General features: G+C 36.9%; 2 pseudogenes across 2 annotated transcripts; both read right to left on the bottom strand.

Moving 5' to 3' along the window:
- Nucleotides 1-1,059: 1,059 nt before the first annotated feature.
- LOC308415939 (short coiled-coil protein-like) lies at nucleotides 1,060-1,303 on the bottom strand (annotated as a pseudogene). Its single transcript has one exon. The product of its transcript is annotated as a short coiled-coil protein-like (transcript).
- A 21,094-nt stretch (nucleotides 1,304-22,397) lies between these two features.
- Nucleotides 22,398-22,642, bottom strand: LOC308415742 (short coiled-coil protein-like; annotated as a pseudogene). The gene has a single exon. The product of its transcript is annotated as a short coiled-coil protein-like (transcript).
- Between the last annotated feature and the right edge of the window lie 3,939 nt (nucleotides 22,643-26,581).

Raw genomic sequence — 26,581 nt, 5'->3', positions numbered from 1 at the left:
GATCCTTCCATTCCATGAGCATGGGAGATCTTTCCATTTTCTGAGACTTTTCTTGATATCCTTCTTTAAAGGTTTGAAGTTCTTGTCATACAGGTCCTTCACTTACTTAATTGGAGGCACACCAAGGTATTTCATCATTTTTGTGACTATTGTAGAGGATATCTTTTTCCTAATTTCTTTCTCCACATGTTTGTCCTTTAAATACAGGAAGACTACTGATTTGTTTTAAGTAATTTAATATCCAGCCACTTTGCTGAATGTTTATCAGCTGTAGTAGTTCTCTGGTGGAATTTGTGGGATCACTTACTTAAACTATCATGTCATCTGCAAAAAGTTTTTAGCTTCCAAATGTGACAGTTTACATTTCACAGAAAGCCCTTCATTATTTATAGATTCAATGTATCTTCAGTTGATTAAAATGATATCAAGAATCCTCTCTTATTAGTTAAAATCTCAAATGGCAAGCAATAGATAAGAAAGTATCATAGTTTGGTATAGTGTCACTACTTAGAGTCAGGTTACTCTGTAGGAGATAACTCTGTAGTTCTTCTCCTGACGAAGATGGGAAGGCAGAGGCAGATGTAGAGGAAAAAGTGGGTGCACAAAGTACAGACGCTCTGCATTCAGTACATGATTTTGGTCCCTTTTTTACAACATGATTATTTTCTTGTACATTTAACTAGTTAGGGTTTTGATAAAACACAGTGCTACACAATATGTGTATATATATATATATATATATATATATATATATATATATATATATATATATATATATATATATGTAAGAAATTGGCTAAAAATTCTTCTTAAATTTTCAAAAATATATTTAATTTTAATATAAAGTCTCTTCATGTGCACATTTTCATAGACTAATATATACATATAACGTTAGTTCAGAGATGCTCCTGTTAAGCTTTAGTATTACCTAGATCTGACATTGTCTTTATAAATACTCAGCGAAGCAAACAAAGATACTCTAACTTTTGGATCATATCCAAGATTATGTAGAAAGAACAAAAGCAGCAATCCATAGAAGACAGTGAGGTGAGCCCTTTACTATCTTTTGCTTTTCGTTTTAGATGTTTGAAAAACACTGGAATCAGACAAGAGGTTATCTGTATATTGTCCAAGAACTTGATTTTCTGATTTAACTTCAGGTTTACTTCCTCAACTGCATCTACTCTTGCAGAAAGATTTTCAAGTTTGTGTTGTAGTTCAAACTCCTGATTGAGAAGTTGAGTCTTTCTTCCAGCTCCACCTGATTTTCAGCATAAACTGCGTCCATATCAGCATTCATCATCTTGGGAACATATATTGAGCTCTTGAAAGCAAACTCCTTAGTGAAGGGTCTTGCATCTGCAGCACATGGAGGAGTTGGGATAAGTAGCCAACTTACATTAAATTAAAGAGGAAAAGTTTAATATAGGGTGTATTGAATTTAGATTTAAAATCTGGTATTGAAAAGGGATCAGTTGAGATTTCTCTATGCAAATAAATAGATGTGAGGATCACATGGTCCACTTTCAAATTCTAAATGTTAGTTTGTTTGTTCATTTGTTTGTAATCTTCAGGCAACAGTAAAATCTACTTGTTGACGGAGGTGTCCATAGAAACAATAAACCAATTTCAGGGAAGATATTTTTTGAACAGTCAGTTTGTACTGGTGAATGATGCTTGGGAGTGAGACTTCAGATGCTGCTTGAGGTAACAGGTTCTGGAATAGCTTTTGTTGCAGAGGGGACAAGCATGGTGCCTCTCACCACTGTGCTTTTTTATGTGTCTGTTTAGATCTGTTGAACGGTAGAAGGTCCATTTGCAGCCAGGCACATTGCACTCATAACTCCTCTTTCCAGTGTGTTTCTTCATGTGGTCTTTGAGGTGGTGAGCCTTTGTGTAAGATTTCCCACAATCTGGGTAGGAACATGAGTAGCGCTTCAAAGGTTGAGGGTTGATTGGAGAGACAGGGCTCAGTGTCTGCAGGTCTGCGTTCAACTCTGGACCATTTCCTTGAACCAAATCAGAAGCTGAAGAGCTTGCCTGAGGTTGCCTATGAAAAGAAGGGTAACTTGAAGGATTTGAGGATTCACCTACATATGGGGCTTGGTTACTAAGTAAAGCCACATGATGATCAAGGCTTTGCACAACATTGGGTGTTCCATTGCTACTTGGGTAGACATTAGGATCAAGAGAGGTTCTCAAATGATCCAAGGAGAATGACTCTTCAGAACTTGGACTTCTCTCTGGATGCCAAGCTAAGTGTTCTTGTATAGGACATGAAGTCACCTGAAGACAAAGTCTTTCTTCCACATCAGGTGTTCCATTCACACTTGGGGAAGCATCAGAATCAAGAAAGGCCATTATGTCATCCAAGAAGAAAGACTCTTCAGAAAGGGGACTTGTCTTTGGGTGCCAAGCCAGGTTGACTTGGTTACTAAGTGAAGTCTCTTGAGGATCAAGGCTTTCTTCAACTTTTGGTGTTCCATGCAAACTTCGGGAAGCATCAGAATCAAGAAAGGCAATTATGTCATCCAAAAAGAAAGACTCTTCAGAACTGGGACATGTCTCTGGGTGACAATCTAGGTTGGCTGGGTTACTAAGTGAGGTCACCTGAGGATCAAGGTTTTCTTCAACATTGGGGGATCCATTCAAACTTGAGGAAGCATCAGAATCAAGAAAGGCAATTATGTCATCAAAGAAAAAAGACTCTTCAGAACTGGGACTTGTCTCTGGGTGACAAGCTTGGTTGGCTGGGTTACTAAGTGAAGTCACCTGAGCATTTTGGCTTTCTTCAATACTGGTAGTTCCATTCAGATTTAGGGAAGCATTAGAATCAGGAAAAGTTATTATCTCATCCAAAGAGAATGTCTCTTCAGGACTGGGACTTGTCTCAGGGTGACAAGCTAGGTGGTCTTCCTTACTAAGTGAAGTGACCTGAGGATCAATGCTTTTTTCAACATTAGGTTTTCCATCCAGACTTGGATGGATATTTGGATCCACAAAGGTTCTCATGTGATCCAAGGAAAACAAAACGTCAGAACTGGGGTTTGTCTCTGGATGCCAAGCTTGGTGGTCTTGACCAATATGTGAAATCATTTGAGATTCATGGCTTTTTTCAACATTAGGTGTTCCATTCAGTCTTGGGTGGATATTTGGATCCACAGAGGTTCTCATCTGATCCAAGGAGAATAACTCTTTAGAACTGGGACTTGTCTCTGGATCCCAAGCTATGTGGTCTTGTTTAAAAAATGAATTCACCTGAGGATCCAGCCTTTTTTCAACATTTGGTGTTCCATTCAGACATGGGTAGACATTTGGATCAGAGGACCTCATCTGATGCAAGTAGCATGACACTTTATAGCTGGGATAATTCTGTGGATGCCAAGTCATATTTTCTTCTGCATTGGATGTTGCCCTCTTAGACCCATGAAAATTTGGGCCAAAACTGGTGTTTGGCATCTGAAAATCATAGAAAGTCTGGCCACCAATTAGATTTGTCACCCAGTGACTAACCATCAAATCCTGATCACATCTGTGTCCTGATAACTGATACCCAGTGAGAAAGTGCTCACCACAGACCAGGTTATCCTGACCTCTGTAGACATTCTGACCACGGAAGGATGACTTCTGGTAGTATAGCTTCATGTGGTCATGGTTATCTCTCAACGGAGGCTCATAAAAAGCCTGATATTCATTAGAAGGTATCATCCGATCTGCATTGAATTTATTATTAGATACTAAATCCCTCTGCTGATACCTAAAAGAACTCTGTTCAGAAAAATAGTCCAGGGAGCGATCTACATTTAACTTCTGGTCTGCATGGCTTCCAGAGGGAGCAGCATGATGATTACCAAAGGGAATCCTCTGACTCTCATTCAAGGCTGTATTTTGGATCACAGGAGTCTTGTCAAAGTTGACTGTCCTTATCCAGTGTCCTTCAATGTAGAGAGATTCCCTAGCTTCAAGGACAGCTTTATTCTGGGCATGAGGTTGGCATATCTTTGGTGTGTTGTTGAGCTCCTTAAGCTGAGGGTCTTCCGGGCATTTTTTCTGCTGAAGAGACACAGCTATCTGATTCACAGAGGAAGTCTCAATTGGCTCTCCAGTTTTTCTTGGGTGTGCTGTCGAGTTCAGAGTAAAGGTTATCTCAGGTGTGCTAGAGTATGCAGATTTCATCACTGTTGGTTTCCATGCAAGCATCTCTGAGCTCTGACCTGAGACAAACTGGCTGGACTCCACAGGGAAAGGTTGGGGATTACACCTCCCTGGCTGGAATGCACCTGTGGATTCTTCCATGTCTATGCAGGCTTCACAAATGGCCTGGGGACTCTTCAAGTTTCTGCACTGTTGGGAGAAAAATCAACATCTGGCTAAACTAGGTATTCAGTGGTAGAGATTAAAGTTCTTGAGAATACTCAAACTCGGCAGACAGGAAGAACTTAAATGGTAGACACAAGAAGGCATAAAATGTTTTCTGGAGATCAGGGATTCACAACTTTCAGGGCTCTGATGAAGGTGGGATGGGCAAACAAATGCTTCATTACTCTGGGATCTCCTTTTATAAAGCTAGGCCTGATATGTTCAGAACTTCTGAGTCTATGATTTCATAAGACATATGTTTCCACATGTAGGCCCCCATACTTAGAAGACATGTTTAAATATCTCACCCCAGGCTCTTAGAGTTTAGAAGATGCTCTCATTAAGTAAACTCTTAGGAACTGTGTATGTTAGCTTGCCTCTGATTTACTTTATAAACAATATACAGTTACATGGTTGCATTCATCAACTTTAGAAGAGAATGTGGAACAGGATTTGTTGGTGGGACTGGTGGGTTTTTACAGGAGCAGTAGGTCATGTGGGGTTTGTTTTGAATGAAGAGAGTGAATGAAAAGAAACTTGTGTGATGATGAAACCTCTTGCTGTGGAGACTTATAGAGTACAAGAGGTTAATCTTTGTAATGGTGGATACAGAATCTGGTGTGATTATTTTTTTGCAATGCTACAATCTGTTGTGTCCTTTTGGTATGGAATCCCATCCATTTTCTCAAATATTATAGATAAATGCTAAGAGAGGGTTTCACTCTCAGCACACTGACAATAGGACCCAGTTACCTAGAATTGTATCCACATAGTTCATGGATCCTGGATAGATCCTGATGGTGGTAAAGGTTGATAAAATGAGACAAAAATATTATTTTAAATTTTAAAAGCAAATAGTAAAAACAAATGTTTAAGAAAGGAAGATGGAATGAAAGACAGAAAAAAACAAGAAAAGAAATAATACAAATGGAGAAATCACATCATCATCATGAGACACAACATGTAGTATTGGAACAAAAGTGAAGTTGTTTGGATGGATAGTTGCACTCTGAAAATTAATAAAAAAAAAAGCTGTAAGATAGGAGATTAAAATTGCTTGCACCTCTTCACCAATTAGAAACCACTTGAAAAAAATACACTCTGGATTTGTGAAGGCATCATTCTGTAGGCATCACTTATTAAAACACATACAAGGTGTCCAGATCAACATCCAGCCTCTCTTCTATCCCAGAGAAGTGGGAAATTATTCCTCCCATTAAGATTTACAGGAAGTTACAGGACAACTCATTTTTACAGAAGACATTTATACTTCAATTTGGTCTCATAATCTTTATCTTTTGTCTCTAACTCTTGATTGCAGAAATTAAAAATACTTGCCATAATATAGGCCAAGGATTCTCTTTCTTTGTATTGCCATAATGCATAGCTGCAGGCTACTTCCTAATTAATACCATACCACATGACATATTCAGTTTTTAAATAATTTATATTTTGATATTTATGATTTTCAACTAACAACATCTACAATAACAACAATTAGAATACTATGGTAAGACAATAAAATCAGTCACAACAATCTTAACTATCTCTTAAGATCAATGCCCTTGCCATTCAGCTGCATAAGGAAGAATTTTTAGAAAACAAATTGGAGAAGAGCTTAAAACATGTTGTCACAGGGGAAAGTTTTCTCAACAAAAAACAAATAGATTATACTCTAAGATCAAGAATCAACAATTGGGACCTCATATAATTGGAAAGTTTCTGGAGGCTAAGCATATTATCAAGAAGACAAAATGTCCAACCACAGATTGAGGAAGGATGTTTGATACTCCTGCAACTGATGGAGGGCTAATATACAACATATACAAAGAGCTCAGGAAGTTATACTCCAGAGAATCAAATATTTATATATAAAAATGGTATACAGAGCCCAACAAAGAATTCTCAGCTGAGAAATTACAAATACCTATGAAGCACAAAAATAAATTATAAATATGACTAGTTATCAGGTAAATTTAAATCTAAACAACCCTGAGAATACACCTTACTTTAATGAGAATGGCTAAGGTCAAAAATCAGGTGACAGAAGATGCTGGCAAGAATGTGGAGAGAAAAGAAAACTTCTTGAGTGTTGGTGGGATTGTAAGCTGGTACAACCACTCTGTAAAACAGTCTGGTGGTTTCGCAGAAAATTGAACATAGTGCTACCTGAAAACCCAGCTATTCCACTCCTAGACATATAGCCCAAAAATGTTCCAACATATGACAAGCACATATGCTCCACCATGTTCTAGCAGCTTTATTTATGATAGACAGAAGCTAAAAAGAACCCAGATGTTTAAAAAAAGAAGAATGGATATAGGATGAATGGTACATTTATAAATTAGAAACAATGACTTTATGAAACACCTAGGCAAATGTATGGGTCGAGATAATATTGTGAGTACCACAGTCACAAAAACACACACATGGAATGCACTCACTGTGAAGCAAATACTAGCCACAGAAAACTTTGAGTACCCCAGAAACATTTGACAGACCTTATGATGTGTAAAGAAGAAAGAAGGCCAAAATGCCAAACCTCAGTCCTGTTTAGTAGAAAGAACAAAACACTTTAGATAGGAAATACAAGGTAAAATAGAGCAATAGGGAATAAAGAAAAATCATTCAGAGTCTTCTTTAAATGAGGATCCACTCCATATGAAGCCACCAATCCCTAGCTCTACTGCTGATGCACAAAGTGCTTAGAAGCAAGAAACATATAGAGATGCCTCCTCTGGGTCTCTGCCAGAGTTAAATGCATACAGCTGAGCACGTTAGCATCTAACCATCAGAGTGAACTTGGTGACCCCAATGAAGGTGCTAAAGAAAAGCCTGAAGGAGCTGAAAGGGGTTGCAAATGCATGGGAAAACAATGTGATCCACAAACCAAACCCTACAAAACCCCCAGGTACTATAACACTGACCATTGAGAACACATTGAGAAAACTATGGTTACAGTTGCATATGTAGCTGAACCTAGCAGTGTCTGGCATTAATTTGAGAAGAGGTCTTTGGTCCAGGGAGAACATGTTTCCCCAATATAAGGAAATGCCAAAACACTGGGGATCAGAGGGTTAGAAGGGAGCAAGGTGGAGGAAGAGCATACCATTATAAATATCAATACAAAGAGTATGTAATAAGAAAGGAAAAGAAGAACCAATAAGAAAGAAGAATTCCCATGTCGGGTCAGGGTCTAGTCATTGGCACTTTGCTACATGTTCCAGTCATCCACCTCTATTCTGAGCAAATAGTGACATACCTTTGAAAACCATCCCTTAGTCAGACTATTAGACTCCACAAGAAACTGACTTTCTCAGATCAAAAAATTGCCCTCTCTCACCAGTGGTCAACTCCAACTCTAAATGTACTGCCCACAGGTGTGGCAGATCAACTCCACAAGGAACAGTATTTTAAAATATTGTATCGACACCTGGCTTCACAAATTTTTTTCTCCTATAGTGCTCAATCATTGTGCTAATCATTGTTGACTTAGACTTGTGTAGCCCCTTCCTCCTTCCCTGGGAATGATAGGACTCACAGGAATATGTTCTTAAGCATTCCATGGCCAAGGCTAGGGGTGGCTCCCACCCTGTCTCTTAAGATGCAAAAGAAATACCGTAAAAACTCTAATTATGGGGCTTAGAATTCCATTTCAAACAACTAAAGGAAAGTCCCACATAAACTGTATATGGATTTTTTATGAACTTCTAAATTCATGCCAATAGCATAAATTAAGCTTGTGATCATTAAATAAATTTATGAAACCACAATAAAATTCACAGACTGTATGGTGATGAAGAAGGAATTACGGAAGCTTCATTCTAACTTAGAAGAAGTAACTTAGAAGACCTACTTAGAAGTAAGGCCAGAGCCTTTCTGAAACCAACACAGATGCTTATAGCCAGCCATCAGACTGAGTACTGGGACCCCATTGGAGAAGTTATGGAATGTCCTAAAAGAGTTGAAGAAGTTTGCAACCCCGTTGTAAGAACAATAATACCAACCAGCCTGACTGTCCAGAGCTCCAAGGGATTAAACCACCCACCAAAGAGCAAATATGGAGGAAGAAACCAAGGTTCCTGCTGCATGTAGCAGAATATGACCTAACTATTGCTTTAAGGGGAAGCCCTTGGTCCAGTATAAACTTGATGACCTTGTGTAGGGAAAACTTAGGGTGGTGAGGTAGAACTCTCATAGAAACAACTTGATGTAGACAGAATGAAGGTTTGTGTAGAGGAAACCAGGAAAGAACATATAGATAAAAGTTAAATGAATAAAATATCCCATAAAAATAAAATTATGAAATTAATTTTTCTCTATATATATATGTCAAAAAAAGAATTTTTGGATGTACTTACGGTTCGCAGTCCTGTACACTCACAATGGCAAGCTGAGGATGAAAAGTCCAAAAGAAATGTAGTTTTGAGTATTGGAACACAGATTGGTACAGCTGGTCTAATCTAGAGGCTGGAAACTGGAACAGCTGGTGCCAGTACCAGTGTAGGGACAGACTTGTGAACAAGCTGAGGACAAGCTGACAAATAGGCACTCTTTCCTGCTTCCATGGACTTATATAGGCCTCCAGCGGAAGGTGTATCCTGGATTAAAGTATGTCTTCCTGTCACGTGTTCTTGGTCACCAACCAATTAACAAAATTCAACCAGTCACTATCTCACATGTGTGTCCATCTTGTGTAGATCTTTTGGCTTTCTAGGTATTTTCAAGTGGACAAAAAAAGGAACCTGTTGGAAATCACAACCTTGACCTCAGAAAAATGTGGTTTTTGTGTCCTAAAACACATTAAAAGTAGGGGACAACATAGTGTATCATGATTTCATTTCAGAAGATATTTATCAGATGGATGAATAACTAAGTTTGACCAAGTGGACTTGCAAATGATCTCTTTCTTTTACTTACCTCCTGCATTTGCCAGGCTTCTCTAGAGGACCAACACTTTCACAGTGTATCTTTCTATATATGTAAGTAGGCAGAGATTTAGTATAATGGCTTACTGGTTGAGGTAGCTCAGCAACCCGTATCAAACAGAGCATAGCTCCAATCACTAGACTACTCCAAATATGATGAGAGTTTCAAGGTTTTATATAAAAACAAGACCAGCAGTTCTGGATTATTTCCCCAACAAACCTGGTTACAAAGTCAGTGTTTGCCTCAAAACTGTCAATGCAGAGGGAAGCAGATATTAAGTTTATGATATGACTCCCAGCATCACCCAATTATGTTCAAGGCCACAGTAGTATTCCAAGTAGATGTTTGTACCCAGCCATTCTAATCAATGCTTTCTATAAAACATTATTCCAGTAGAATTTTGAGGTTGCAGTACAATACAAACTATCCTGCCTTGCAAATGTAAATGTGGTCATGAGATAGCTTGAATAAGGACCTAGCTGTGAGTTGCATCATATCAATCCTGTCTGGTTTTCTGGAGATCACAAATATTTCCCTGGCACTATAGCTTCTTGAGTTCTCTTTGTACCTTTGATACTAGGTTTAAATGGTAGTATGTGCCTTTTATCCCAACTCTCAGAAGACAAATTGGTAGATTTCTAAGTTCTAGGTCAGCCTGGGAATGAGCCAGTTCTACTTTAAAAAAAATATGATATGGTCGAGGAATGATGACACATGCCTTAAATCCCAGAACTCTGTAATTGAGCATTCAGATCCTTCAGTTGAAAATTACACAGAAAAGGCCAAGACAGCTAATATTAAACTGGGAATGACTTAATAGAATAAGGGAGACAAGTACCAGGCCCAGGAAGCAGAATCATTTGGGAGCAATGGCCTTGTACCTCTGGCTCTAGGGACAAGAACCGAAGGGATTGCAGATTCTTGCTAGCTGGAGATAGGATATCAATGGAGATAAGAATAGACCATTTTAATATGAAGAAATATTCTGATAAGTGATTTCTGAGGACATAAAATTGTTGTGTTCCAGAATTAACTGAGTCTGTACCTAGCCCTACAGGGAAATTAATTATTTATAGGTATCACACAGGTGGTAATGATTTTTAAGGCATTTAAGGATCAAGGAGTTTGGATCCAACAATTCCTGCAGAAATTACACAAACACAGATCTCACTCAGCCAAATAGTTACTTTGAATGCACACCCTAATACTGTTCACATCAATGATGCAGCTCATGTTTTTGAATATGCCTATATGATAGAGAGTAGAACAGAGTGACTAGGGAGTGTGAATATTAGCTGTGACCTTGTTGAAGTAGTTGTGGCTTTATTCAAGGTAGTGTTTCACTATCAGTGTGTGCTTTGATGGTCCAATGCTGTGGCTCCACCCAATGCACAATGAGAGGGCTCCCTTGGCTCACTTTGTATCAAGCAGTAGAATGATCATCTCTGCCAACACCATGTCTGTCATGCTACATGATTCCATGCTTCTTACCATGAAGAAATGGACTGAACCTCTCAGACTGTTAACCAGCCCTAATTAAATGTTTGCCTTTACAAGAAATGACTTGTTCATAGTGTCTCTTCAGAGCAATAAAACCTTAACTAAAACTTATAGGTAATAAAATGTCAGAGACTACTGATGGTTGGAATCATATGAAAAATGTGAAAGTATTTGAAATGTCTAAGGGACTATCACAAATGAAGCAGTCTTGAAATAATACCATGGTTTTATAACCATGGTTCAATTTTATACTGTTAAATGAATTAGTAACCTTGAATTTAGTACACAAAATTGTATTGAATTATTGTTCAGAGAGTTTGTGTACTTTGGAGAGGCAAGCTTAGGTAGTATATAAGTGGGTAAACAAAAAGAACATCCAAAAGGGTGATCAATAGAGTCTAGTAATCTGGACTCCTGAGAGCTCTCACCAAAGAGCATGCACAGGCTGATCCAATCCCCATCCCCACGCACATATGTAGCAGACTCTTAGTCTCCACGTGGATCCCCCAACAACTGCATAAGGGACTGTACCTAAAGCTGTTGTGTGACTGGAATCTGTTTCCTTAGAAGGTTACCTTGTCTGACCTCAATGAAAAAGGATGGGCCTAATCCTGATGAGATAAAATTAGATGTGCTAGTGTGGGTGGATTCCCACGGAGCCTTCTCCCCTGTGAGAGGAAAGGGGAGTTGGTGGGAGAGGGACTCTGTAAGGAAGTGACAAAAGAGCAGTGTTTGGGATACAAGTAAATAAATAAAAAAATTAAAAATAAAAAAAAATATAGTGATAATGTATTAAAACAAGGGGTACATAATCACTGTCTTCAGGCAGCAGTAAATGCTCTGGCCAGATGATTTTAGAAATAGAGACAAGAATAAAGGGACCACGGGGAAAACTGATGCTGTTATGCTGGATCAAAAAAATTAGAGTTGATTAAGAAGAGACCAGCTTAGAGTCAGCCTCGAGTGCTACAAAGATCAGAGCTGGAAAAATTGCACAAGCCCTTTGTCATGGCACAGAAGACAATAGGTAAAGCCCAACTAATGACACAAGGAGCTGGGCATAATTTCTTCCCCAGGGTATTTTACTTCCCCTTCTAAGAATGACTGAAGCATCCACATTTAGGTCTTCTTTCTTATCGATGTTCATATGATCTGTGAGATATATATTGGGTCTTCAAAACATTTGGGCTGATATCCCTTTATCAGTGAGTGCATACCATGTGTGTTTTTTTGTGAAGGGGTTACCTCACTCAGGAGGATATTTTCTAGTTCCTTCCATTTGCCTAAGAGTTTCATATAGTCAGTGTTTTGAATAGCTCTGTAGTGCATCATTGAGTAAATGTTCCATGTATTTGTTGTATGCATATCTCTTTTGAAGGACATCTGGGTTCTTTCCAGCTCATGGCTTTTATAAATAAGACTGATATGAATAAATAGGGATCCATCCTGTTATGGTTTACATATACTTGGCCCAGGCAGTGGCACTATGGATTGTGTGGCTTTATTGGAGTAAGTGTGTCATTGTGGAGATGGACTTTGAGACCCTCCTCCTATCTACAAGAGGAGACCAAGTCTGTTCCTATCATCCTTTGGATGAAAATGTAGAACTCTCAACTCCTCAGGCACTTTGCATGCCTGGACTTGCCATGTTCCTGCCTTGATAATGAACTGAATCAATGAATCTACAAAGTAATCCCAACTAAATGTTATCTGTAATACATGCCTTGGTCATGGTGTCTGTTGAAAGCAGTGAAACCTTAAGACAGAAAATGGCACCAGGAGTGGGTTATTGCTTTGAAAGGCCTTATCATTCATTTGTTTGGAAAAATGTGGATTTTGGTATTTTGGATTTAAAGAGTACTTTAATTCTTTAAATGGGGTTTAATAAACTATCCTTGATGGGATACAGAAGACTTTGTTGGTGAGGGTGATCTGAACTGTTCAGACCTGGCCCAAGATCATGTGGTTTATTTCAGTGCAGAATTTCAGTCTGTGGCCTAAACATTGGTTTTCAGGTAGTTGGGTGGAAAAATTCTTAAGCAGTGAAGGAGTTAGAAAATAGGCATGTAGTGATAATGTAATACAACAAAGGGACAGATTCAACCTCCTGCAAGCAGCATAACTCAGCAGCTTTAAGCCTGGGTCTCTGGCTTTATGATCACGGGAATGAGGATATCCGGACAATTGATGCTATTTGTCTGGAGCTAAAAAATTAGGGATGATTAAGAACAGGCCAGCATCACTGTGGTAAAATCTTCTGAAAAGTATTTTTGGAGAGCAGAAAGAATCTGTGTTCCTGAGACATGGAAAGTTGCACCTCACAATGCAGCTATACTTAGTAATATGTAAGAATCCCCCATGTGGTCCTGGTTTTGAAGGGGCCATGAAGAACTCTTGAGGCTTGTTACTATGAGAGGCCATTGAAAGCAAAAGGGATTGTGGAAAATACAGCTTATCAGCTGTAAAAGGTTTCTGGTGGAATTCTTTGAGTCACATAAGTATACTATCATATCATCAACAAATAGTGATAATTTACATCTTGTTTTCTAATTTACATCCATTTGACTGAATTTGAGGTATGATTGCTCCGTTAAGACTTCCAGTACTCCATTACAGAAGAAGAGTAATAGAAGATTGGGCAGACTTGTCGAGTATCTGATTTTAGTGTGATTGCTTCAACGTTCTCCCTATTTAGATTAATATTGGCTGTTCATTTGCTGTATATTGCTTTTACTATCTTTAAGGATCAGCCTAAAGTTCCAGATATTTCCAAACCATTAACATGAAATGGTATTTTATTTTCTCAAGTTACATCTAAGCATCTAAAGAGATCTTTATATGGTTTATTTATTTGATTTTGTTTTTGGTTGATTACTTTGATGGATTTTCATATATTGAACTCTCCCTGTATCCCTGGGATGAACTTTACTTGATCATGGTAAAGGATCATATGTTGTGTTCTAGTATTCTTTTTACAAGAATTCGATTGAATATTTTCACTGCTGTTCATGATGGAATATTTTCTGACACTTTCTTTCTTTCTTTGTAGGGTCTCTGTGTTATTTAAGCATTAGAGTAATTTTGGCTTCAAAGAATGATTTGTGTAGTGTTCCTTCTCTTTCTATTTCTTGAAATAGTGTCGACAGTATTGGTATCAGTTCTTCTCTGAATGTCTGATAAAATATGCCACTGAAACCATTGGCTTTTCCCCCCCTTGGGATCAGAGGCTTTTGATGAGTTCTTGTTTTTATATAGGGATTATGGGACTGTTGCGATGATTTACTTGATGTAGATTTAAATTTGATCTTTGGTAATACGGAGAATATGAGACATTTTCTCAACATTTTCTGTTTGGTTGAATATACACTTTTGTTGCAGGATCTGATGATTTGTTTTTACTTTCTTAAGTTTCTGTTGTTATATCTTCATTTTCTTTTCTGAGTTTGTTAATTAAGATAGTCTCTGTGTCCTCTAGTTAGTCTGGCTCAGGTTTCATCAATCTTTTTTGATTTTATCAAAGACCTAGCTCCTGGTTTTGTTGATTTTTTGTATAGTTCCTTTTTGTTTCTACTTTGTTGATTTCATCTCTGATTTTCAAAGTTTCCTGCTGTCTATTTCTCTTAGATGTATCTTCTTCTTTTTGTTCTATAAGGTTTAGTTCTTCTGTCAAGCTGGTTGTGTATGCTCTCTGCAGTTTCTTTTGGAATAAATCCAAGCAATGAGTTTTCTTCTTAGTACTGCTTTCATTGCATCCCATAGTTTCAGTTTGGTGTGCTCTCGTTTTCATTAAATTTTGAAAATCCTTAAGATTTTATTTATTTCTTCCTTGAACATGGTATTGTTGACTAGGGCATTGTTCATGTGTATGTGGTCTTTTTCATTTGTTTTTGTTTTTGAAGAGGAGCCTTCTTCCATGGTTATTTGAAAGGGTGCATGGAACCATGTCATTTTTTTTTTTTTTTTTTTTTTTTACTAAATGTAGGTGCTCTTGTATTTGGAGCACAGTTCTTCACCTTGATAGAACTTTCCCTCTGATTAGTCAATATTGTCCTTCCTTAACAATGTTGGTAACTTTTGGTTGAAAATTGATCTTATTTGCTATTAGAATAGCCACTCTAGATTGTTTCTTAGTACCATTTTTCCTTTAAATTTCTTCCTAACCTTTTACTCTGAGGTACTATTTGTGTTTGTTCCTGAGAGAAGTTTCCGGTATGCAGCAAAATTTTGGACTCGGATTGTGTATACATTCTGATAATCTATGTCTCTTTATTGGGGAAATGAATCCAATGATGCTAAGAGATATCAAAGAACCATTATTGGTCTCTATTATTTTTATTGTTAGAAGTAGAATTATGTTTGTGTGGTTTTCTTCTTTAGGGTTTTCACAAGTGATAGAAAAACACAAGGATTTGGGGGACTCTGAGACTTTTGCAAAAAGCCTCATTTGTATAATGTAAGACACTAAAAACATAGAAATGGTTAAAGTCAAACTCATAGACTTTCCAGTAATTCCTAAGCTCTGAGACTCAGCCTGTGCCTGACAAATAAAAAAATTGGCCTGGAATAAATCTCAAAAAAGCCAGAATATACTGACTGATTGATACCTATCTAGAAAGACCTTCATAGATTCCTGATGCATGGCATATTCAGTTCATGCTATAATAACACAATTCTGAGAAACAAAACAAGGACACAACTCTTAAAAATTTGGAATGTATAAACAAAGTTCTAAACATGTAAAAGCACAGATTTAGTGGACAGGTTAAGCTATACAGTCCAAGCTGAGTATACCTCTTTTGCTATACTTTCTTTGTTTTGAATATTTGGTATTTTGACTATTTTATGTCAGAGGGAATTTTATTTATCTGGTGTAATCTATTTGGAGTTCTGTAGATTTCTTGTGTGTTCATGGTCATCCCTCCCTTTAGGTTAGTGAATTAGCCTCTAAAATTTTGTTCAAGATATTTAGTGACACTTTTATTTGAGAGTCTTTATTTTCTTCTACTACTATTATACTTTTGTGACTCTTCTCATTGAGTCCTGGAATTACTAGATGCTTTAGGATAATGCTTTTAGATTTTTGCATTATCTCTGACTGATGTGCCAATGTTTACTCTGGTATCTTTTGCCCCTGAGAAACTCTCTTCCATCTCTTGCATTCCGTTGGTAATGCTTGTGTCTATGACTTCTAATCTCTTTCTGAGGTTTTCTATCTCCAGGGTTGTTTCTTTTTGTGATTATTTTTTTCTATTTTTGTTTCTAATTCCTTCACCTGTGTGGTTGTATTTTTCTGTAGCTCTTTAACTGATTTTCTGTTGCCTCTTTAAGGTCTTATACGTGTTTAATGGTTCTCATGTGTTTCTTCAACTTGTTTACTGGTTCTCATGTAATTAATGTGCCTCTGGAAGACCTTCATCATCCTTATCATGCAGTTTGTTTTTATGTCCAAATCTTGCTTTTCTGGTGTGTTGGGCTGTCTCTTCCTTGTTTCTGTCATTTTCAGGTTGTGTTTGATTCCCTTGCTTAGTTACTAGCACTACACTCTTAACATCTTGTTATCTGTGATGCCAGGTTTTCTTATTGTCTCTGAATTGTGTGTGTGTGTGTGTGTGTGTGTGTGAATGTGAGTGGTCCCTTCAAACTACACCACATTAGAGAGGTAATCAAAATTTTGAAGCACAAAATGTATATAGTCCTATTGAACCAACTGATATCAGTACACATTGATTTGTTTTCATTACATTTTGTATATATCAACTAATCAGTAATATTTATGAGTGACAAATTTATTTTCAAGCTTTTTTTGTATACTTTTTACATGTTTGTTTGTCCTTAAGTATATGTATATGCTCTCTAGACACCAGAACATGTTAGATTGCCTCTAAATAATTGTATTACAATTTTAATGGAAATTATTTTGAATCTGTAAATTGCTTTTGTTAAGATAGTTAATTAACTATGTTAATCCTGCTCAGTCCGGATCATGGTAGATCTTTGCATCTTCTGATATCTTCCCCAGTTTCTTCATAGACATGAAGTTCCTGTTATATAGGTCTTTGACTTGCTGGGTTAAAGTCATATGAGGAATTTTTTTTAGGATTTTTGGGTATTATAAGAGAATTATCACCTTAAATTCTGTCTCAGCATATCATTTGCACAAATCAGGCCTACTGATTTTTATTTTATTAATTTTTTGTGCAAGCATCTAGCTGAATGAGTTCATCAGCTGTGGAAGTTTTCTGGTAGAACTTGGCGGTCTGCTATTTATACATTCAAGTCATCTGTGAACAATAATACTGTGCCTACTTTGTTCCAAATTGAATCCCTTAGATATTCTCATGTTGTCTTACTGCCCTTGTTGGAACGTCAAGTTTGTCTTGCCTACATATTGTGCAGAGATAAAGATGGAACAGACAGTGAGGAAACAGCCCTCCAATGATTATCCCAAAGAGAGATACATTTCATGGGAGGGAGTCCACACTAGACCATATTAATGATACTTGGCTAGTCTTCTATGCTTGCATGTAGGAACCTAGCATTATTGTCTCCTGAGTCTTCATCCAGTAGAGTATAGAAACAGACTGACAAACATCATGTGGAGCCCAGGAAGCATTCTGGAAGTTAAACAGGGGCTATCTCAATCTCTGTTCATTGATATTGGTACTCTTTTCTTCTTTTTGGCCTCCCTGGTTAGGCCTCAGCAGGAGAGGATATGACTAGACCTGCTGGGAATAGATGATCCAGGTTGGGGTGATACCCAGTGGACTCTCTTTCATTGAGGAGATAAGGAGGTTGTAATTAACATAAGGGTGAGAACCAATACAACAAAATAGCATGTGTTCCATGTTTTAAATGTTTTTCAGTATTGCAATAAAAAACACTCACTACCTTAGCTATCATATTTCCTGGGGAGACATAATATTCATAATATTCATGCCTACTAATATCAGATAAGACTCATGGTATATATATACATATATATACATATACATATACATATACATATACATATACATATATATATATATATATATATATATGTGTGTGTGTGTGTTTGTGTGTGTGTGTGTGTGTTTGTGTGTGTGTGTGTGTGTGTGTGAAGAGCTAGAAAGAGAGAGATTGAGAGATAGAGAAAGAGGGAGGTATGTAGGAAGGGAGGTAGGGAGGGAGGGACCGAGGTAGGTAGGGAGGAGGTGGGGAGAGAGAGAACTAAATTCCAACTTGGGAAATCAGTAAGTTTTATGGAGGTTATTTTCACAAAAGCAGATGAGGTGTTACAGGGGCAAAAATTACACAAAAGCAGCTTTATCTCCAATGTCCACTTCATCATTGGTGACAATTCACTAGAGGTAGAAACCTGAAGAAAATTGACAGCACAACAATTGTATAGTGCCTTTTTCAAGTGACTAAGCTAATATCAACCTCTCCCAGGCATGTAGGTTTGGGCTGCAAAGGAAGAGTGGCATAATGGATATAATGGGTGTTTTGTGCTTATTCAGGGACTTCATGGATGTATTATTAGTCGTTTCCCTTCCTACCTAATATTCCTGAAGATTACTGAATGATGGAATGTTTTAGTCTCAGAGGAAACCACTGACCTTGGCAGCTCAAAACCAGTATGTCTTACTCTCTTGGTTGTATCAGAAATCTACCATAGTATCTGAATTTATATTACCTCATTCTGATTTTCTTATGTTAAAACTGTAAGTAATTATTCTACATGTTGTGAAAGCCTCTTACATATTTATTGGCCTAGTAAATGAATATGTTCCCTTCAACTTGTGTTTCATTTATAAATTTATAAAGCAGTTTATAAATAGTGAGTATAAATCACGTTAGAAGAAATTTTATACAAGATAGTTCATAACACTTGAGCATCTAAAATAATAGACCCAGAAGTTAAACCAAGATTTTGGTATAGTACCATATCCTAACATATGCTCTACAACTCTTTTAGGAACGAGAGACATTTCTATGATGATGTCAAAATGGGGACTGATTGTTCTATAAAAAAATATCATGAAAATTTATTCCTGTGACTGATGGATACCATAGAGGAGCAAAAGAAGTGGCTAAAATATAGTGCAAAGATCATATTGTCAACCTATTGTATGTCCAAGAAAATATGAGAAAAATAAGAACTGTCATTATTCTAAATTTTTACATCGCTAGAAATCCAACATCATGATATATGTATAGGTGGAGTAGACACTAATGTGTATGAATGAGACAGAATTTGTGCAGTAGTGACTAGGGTTGAAATAAGAAGAGTTGAGACAGGAATATGTGAAAAAAGTCTATTGTAAAGGAGAGTTACTTTATATTCAAGGACTTGCAGATTGTGTTACTGTTAAAACAATCTTTTCTAGAAAGGCTGGGTCATTACAAAGACAAACCTAGATGCACAACAAATATTTATTAGAAAGGCCAATAAATCACACAATTTTAAAGTATCAAAAAAAGTCACAGAGTTTAAAAACTAGTGATTTTACTCATTTTATTTGAGATGCAATTCATGAAAACAAGGTTGAGGGAGGAGGAAAGGGGAGTAAAGGGGAGGATATAAGGTAAGAAATGTAAATGTTCAGAATAACCAATAAAATTTTAAAAATGTCAAACATAACAAATTTTTTTTCTCAAAAAATTTTATTAAATTGCAAAGCAGAACTTGAACACAAATTTAAATATCAGTAACAAGGTCACAAAACGGTTGCAAAATGTCTGTAATGGGAGGATTATATATCCTTATAACTAAGTCAACCATCCATGCCTACATTAGTACATTAGATAAATCTACAAGTCAGCAGCCCATCGAAGAACTAGAAGTTCCATTATTGGATATTTCCTGTTACAAAAACTTGCTAATATTTTGCATATCAGCTCTTTATCAGATAGAAACTACAAACTAAACTTTTAAAATTTGTTAAAGAATGACTTAAATACTGTAACTAATTTGGTTTCAAAAACTCTGGGTATATAACTGAGATAAAACACTAAAAATTATACTTATCGCATTGACAAAACTCTTTTATATTTACGATTTTGGTATTAATATACTCTCAATTAAATATCCAAAAGTCCATCTCATCATACAAATAAACTTTGAGACCAACCTTTCAGTCGTCTCACAATCCACTCACATTAGACTAAATTCACTTTCATTCATGTCCCAAATTTGTACCTGTGGGGTACATGTAGCACACATTTAAAGGGAAAATATAGGGAGTTGGTTATTCCTTTTTATCCAGTTTTCATTGCTATTTCTATCTTTCCTCAAGTCTTTTTTCTTTTCCTTTTTTTCTACTTCTCACACACCAGCATCTCTATCTTTACAACACCAAATGGAATATTTCATGTAATAGAGAGATTTTGTTTAATATTTACTCCATTTTAAATTTATTTTCTAAATAAACACAGATAGAAGAACAAATGTTAAGCATTTTTACATAAATGTATAAGAATACATTTTAGTAAGTGCTTTGCTTTTTTTTAAGGTTTGATATTCTGCATTAAGGTCTTAATAGTTACAATGAGCAAAAAGTACATGTAAATCAGGATGTAACCCAGAAGTAGTCAAAGTTTTCTTGGTGTGTGAGGATTGAGTATAATGTTTTATTTTTTATTTCTTGAATTTCACAGTCTGTGAGTATTTTCTGGGGTAGGCTGGGTTTTCTGGGGTTAGTATCCCATTATCAATGACTGCATATTATGTCTGTTCTTTTGTGACTGGGTTATCTCACTCAGGATGCTATTCTCTAGATGCAACCATTTTCTTAAGAATTTGGTTAAGTCATTGTTTCTGATAGCTGAGTAGTACTTCATTGATTAAATGTACCACATTTTTTGTATCCATTTATCTACTGAAGGGCATCTGGGTTCTTTCCAGCTTCTGGCTAACATAAATAGTGCTGCTATGAACATTGTGGTGCATGCGTCTTTGTTGTATATTGGAGTGCCACTGGGGTATATGCATAGAAGTGGAATAGCTGGATTTTCAGGTAGTACTATGTCCAGTTTTCTGAGGAATCGCCTGACAGATTTCCAGAGTTGTATTTTAATTTTACAACCCCACCAACAGTGGAAAAGTGTTCCTCTTTCTGCACAGCCTCTCCTGCATCTGTTGTCATCTGACATTTGGATCTTGGCCAATCTGACTGGTGTGATGTGGAATCACAGGGTTGTTATGATTTGCATTTGCCTGATGGCTATGGATGTCCAGCACTTCCTAGATGTTTCTCAGTTATTGGATTTTCCTCAATTGAGAACATTTTGTTTAGCTCTGTACAGCATTTTTAATAGGGTTGTTGGATTATCTGGTGTCTAGCTTTTTCTGTTCTTTGTATACCTTGGATATTAGCTCTCTATCAGATGTGGAGTTGGTTATGATCTTTTCCCATTCTGTTGGCTGCAGTTTTGTTTCTTGACACTGTCCTAAGCCTTACAGAAACTTGCAATCTCATTAAGTTTCATTTGTTAATCTTTGACCTTAGAGCAGGGGCCATTGGTGTTTTGTTCAGAAAATTATTTTCCTATGCCTAAGTATTCTAAGTTTTTACCTATTTTCTCATCTAATAGTTTCAGTGTATCTGGTTTAATGTGGATATATTTGATCCACTTACACTTAAGCTTTGTACAAGGAGATAAGAAAGGGTCTATTTTCATTCTTCTGCATGCTGAGTGCCAGTTGGACCAATACAATTTGTTGAATAAGCTGTCATTTTTCCATTGAATATTTACAGGTCCTTGGTCAAAAATCAGGTGACCCTATATATGGGGCCTCATTACGGGGTCTTCTATTCTATTCCATTGATCCATGTGCCTATTTCTGTACCAGTCCCACACAGTTTTCATCAGAATTGCCTTGTATTATAGCTTGAGGTCAGGGATAGTGATTCTTGCAGATGTTTTCTTGTTTTTGAGGATGGTTTTCGCTTTTCTAAGTCTTTTGTTATTCCAGGTGAAATCGCTCATTTCTCTTTCCAACTCAATGAAGAACTACATTAGAATTTTGATAGGGATATCATTGAATCTGTAGATTGCTTTCGGTAAGATGGTCATTTTTAGAATGTTGATCCTTCCATTCCATGAGCATGGGAGATCTTTCCATTTTCTGAGACTTTCCTTGATATCCTTCTTTAGAGGTTTGAAGTTCTTGTCATACAGGTCCTTCACTTACTTAGTTGGAGGCACACCAAGGTATTTCTTCATTTTTGTGACTATTGTAGGGGATATCTTATTCCTAATTTCTTTCTCCACATGTTTGTCCTTTAAATACAGGAAGGCTACTGATTTGTTTGAAGTAATTTAATATCCAGCCACTTTGCTGAATGTTATATAAGAAATTGGCTAAAGATTCTTCTTCAATTTTCAAAAATATCTGTAATTTTAATATAAAGTCTCTTCATGTGCACATTTTCATAGACTAATATATACATATAACGTTAGTTCAGAGATGCTCCTGTTAAGCTTTAGTATTTTCTAGATCTGACATTGTCTTTATAAATACTTAGCTAAGCAAACAAAGATACTCTAACTTTTGGATCATATCCAAGATTATGTAGAAAGAACAAAAGCAGCAATCCATCGAAGACAGTGAGGTGAGCACTTTACTATCGTTTGCTTTTCGTTTTAGATGTTTGAAAAACACTGGAAGCAGACAAGAGGTTATCTGTATATTGTCCAAGAACTTGATTTTCTGATTTTAGCTTCAGGTTTACTTCCTCAACTGCATCTACTCTTGCAGAAAGATTTTCAAGTTTGTGTTGTAGTTCAAACTCCTGATTGAGAAGTGGAGTCTTTCTTCCAGTTCCACCTGATTTTCAGCATAAACTGTGTCCATATCAGCATTCATCATCTTGGGAACATACATTGAGCTCTTGAAAACAAACTCCTTAGTGATGGGTCTTGCATCTGCAGCACATGGAGGACGTGGGATAGGTAGCCAACTTACATTATATTAAAGAGGAAAAGTTCAGTATAGAGTGTATGGAACTTAGATTTAAAAATCTGGTATTGAAAAGGGATCAGTTGAGATTTCCCTATGCAAATAAATAGATGTGAGGATCACATGGTCCACTTTCAAATTCTAAATGTTAGTTTCTTTGTTCATTTGTTTGTATTCTTCAGGCAACAGTAAAATCTACTTGTTGACAGAGGTGTCCATAGAAACAATAAACCAATTTCAGGGAAGATATTTTTTGAACAGACAGTTTGTACTGGTGAATGATGCTTGGGAGTGAGACTTCAGATGCTGCTTGAGGTAACAGGTTCTGGAATAGCTTTTGTTGCAGAGGGGACAAGCATGGGGCCTCTCACCACTGTGCTTTTTTATGTGTCTGTTTAGATCTGTTGAACGGTAGAAGGTCCATTTGCAGCCAGGCACATTGCACTCATAACTGCTCTTTCCAGTGTGTTTCTTCATGTGGTCTTTGAGTTGGTGAGCCTTTGTGTAAGATTTCCCACAATTTGGGTAGGAACATGAGTAGCGCTTCAAAGGTTGAGGGTTGATTGGAGAGACAGGGCTCAGTGTCTGCAAGTCTGCATTCAACTCTGGACCATTTCCTTGAACCAAATCAGAAGATGAAGAGCTTGCCTGAGGTTGCCTTTGAAAAGAAGGGTAACTTGAAGGATTTGAGGATTCACCTACATATTGGGCTTGGTTACTCAGTAAAGTCACATGATGATTAAGGCTTTGCACAGCATTGGGTGTTCCATTGCTACTTGGGTAGACATTAGGATCAAGAGAGGTTCTCAAATGATCCAAGGAGAATGACTCTTCAGAACTTGGACTTCTCTCTGGATGCCAAGCTAAGTGTTCTTGTATAGGACATGAAGTCACCTGAGGATCAAGTCTTTCTTCCACATCAGGTGTTCCATACAAGAGGTTAATCTTTGTAATGGTGGAAACAGAATCTGGTGTGATTAATTTTTTGCAATGCTACAATCTGTTGTGTCATTTTGGTATGGGATCCCATCCATTTTCTCAAATACTATAGACAAATGCTAAGAGAGGGTTTCACTCTCAGCACACTGACAATAGGACCCAGTTACCTAGAATTGTATCCACATAGTTCATGGATCCTGGATAGATCCTGATGGTGGTAATGTTTGATGAAATGAGACAAAAATCTTATTTTAAATTTTAAAAGCAAATAGTAAAAACAAATGTTTAAGAAAGGAAGATGGAATGAAAGGCAGAAAAAAACAAGAAAAGAAATAATACAAATGGAGAAATCACATCATCATCATGAGACACAACATGTAGTATTGGAACAAAAGTGAAGTTGTTTGGATGGATAGTTGCACTCTGAAAATTAATAAAAAAAAAGCTGTAAGATAGGAGATCAAAATTGCTTGCACCTTTTCACCAATTAGAAACCACTTGAAAAAAATACACTCTGGATTGGTGAAGGCATCATTCCCTAGGTATCACTTATTAAACACATACAAGGTGTCCAGATCAACATCCAGCCTCTCTTCTATCCCAGAGAAGTGGGAAATCATTCCTCCCATGAAGATTTACAGGAAGTTACAGGACAACTCATTTTTACAGAAGACATTTATACTTCAATCTGGTCTCATAATCTTTATCTTTTGTCTCTAACTCTTGATTGCAGAAATTAAAAATACTTGCCATAATATAGGCCAAGGATTCTCTTTCTTTGTATTGCCATAAAGCATAGCTGCAGGCTACTTCCTAATTAATACCATACCACATAACATATTCAGTTTTTAAATAATTTATATTTTGATATTTATGATTTTCAACTAACAACATCTACAACAACAACAATTAGAATACTATGGTAAGACAATAAAATCAATCACAACAATCTTAACTATCTCTTAAGATCAATGCCCTTGCCATTCAGCTGTATAAGGAAGAATTTTTAGAAACAAAGTGGAGAAGATCTTAAAACATATTGTCACAGGGGAAAGTTTTCTCAACAGAAAACAAATAGATTATACTCTAAGATCAAGAATCAACAATTGGGTCCTCATAAAATTGGAAAGTTTCTGAAGGCTAAGCATATTATCAAGAAGACAAAATGTCCAACAACAGATTGAGGAAGGATGATTGATATTCCTGCAACTGATGGAGGGCTAATATACAACATATACAAAGAGCTCAGGAAGTTATACTCCAGAGAATCAAATATTTATATATAAAAATGGTATACAGAGCCCAACAAAGAATTCTCAGCTGAGAAATTCCAAATACCTATGAAGCACAAAAATAAATTATAAATATGACTAGTTATCAGGTAAATTTAAATCTAAACAACCCTGAGAATACACCTTACTTTAATGAGAATGGCTAAGGTCAAAAATCAGGTGACAGAAGATGCTGGCAAGAATGTGGAGAGAAAAGAAAACTTCTTGAGTGTTGGTGGGATTGTAAGCTGGTACAACCACTCTGTAAAACAGTCTGGTGGTTTCGCAGAAAATTGAACATAGTGCTACCTGAAAACCCAGCTATTCCACTCGTAGACATATAGCCCAAAGATGTTCCAACATATGACAAGCACACATTCTCAACCATGTTCTAGCAGCCTTATTTATGATAGCCAGAAGCTAAAAAGAACCCAGATGTTTAAAAAAAGAAGAATGAATAAAGGATGAATGGTACATTTATAAATTAGAAACAATGACTTTATGAAACACCTAGGCAAACGTATGGGTCGAGATAATATCGTGAGTACCCCACTCACAAAAACACACACATGGAATGTACTCACTGTGAAGCAAATACTAGCCACAGAAAACTTTGAGTACCCCAGAAACAATTGACAGACCTTATGATGTGCAAAGAAGAAGGAAGGCCAAAATGCCAAACCTCAGTCCTGTTTAGTAGAAAGAACAAAACAGTTTGGATAGGAAATTCAAGGTAAAATAGAGGAATAGGGAATAAAGAAAAATCATTCAGAGTCTTCTTTAAATGGGGATCCACCCCATATGAAGCCACCAATCCCTAGCTCTATTGCTGATGCACAAAGTGCTTAGAAGCAAGAAACATATAGAGATGCCTCCTCTGGGTCTTTGCCAGAGTTAAATGCATACAGCTGAGCACGTTAGCATCTAACCATCAGAGTGAACATGGGGACCCCAATGAAGGTGCTAAAGAAAAGCCTGAAAGAGCTGAAAGGTGTTGCAACTGCACGGGAAAACAATGTGATCAACCAACCAAACCCTACAAATCCCCCAGGTACTATAACACTGACCATTGAGAACACATTGAGAAAACTATGGTTACAGTTGCATATGTAGCTGAACCTAGCAGTGTCTGGCATTAATTTGAGAAGAGGTCTTTGGTCCAGAGAGAACATGTTTCCCCAATATAAGGAAATGCCAAACCACTGGGGTTCAGAGGGTTGGAAGGGAGCAAGGTGGAGGAAGAGCATACCATTATAAATATCAATACTAAGAGTATGTAATAAGAAAGGAAAAGAAGAACCAATAAGAAAGAAGAATTCCCATGTCGGGTCAGGGTCTAGTCATTGGCACTTTGCTACATGTTCCAGTCATCCACTTCTATTCTGAGCAAATAATGACATATCTTTGAAAACCATCCCTTAGTCAGACTATTAGACTCCACAAGAAACTGACTTTCTCAGATCAAAAAATTGCCCTCTCTCACTAGTGGTCAACTCCAACTCTAAATGTACTGCCCACAGGTGTGGCAGATCAACTCCACAAGGAACAGTATTTAAAATGTTGTATGGACACCTGGCTTCACAAATTTTTTTCTCCTATAGTGCTCAAGCATTGTGCTAATCATTGTTGACTTAGACTT

The sequence above is a fragment of the Micromys minutus genome (assembly GCF_963924665.1).
Source record: "Micromys minutus genome assembly, chromosome: X".
NCBI classification, from domain to species: Eukaryota; Metazoa; Chordata; class Mammalia; order Rodentia; family Muridae; genus Micromys; species Micromys minutus.
Note: the sequence above shows the minus strand (reverse complement) of the source record. Positions and strands in the feature narration are given on the sequence as shown.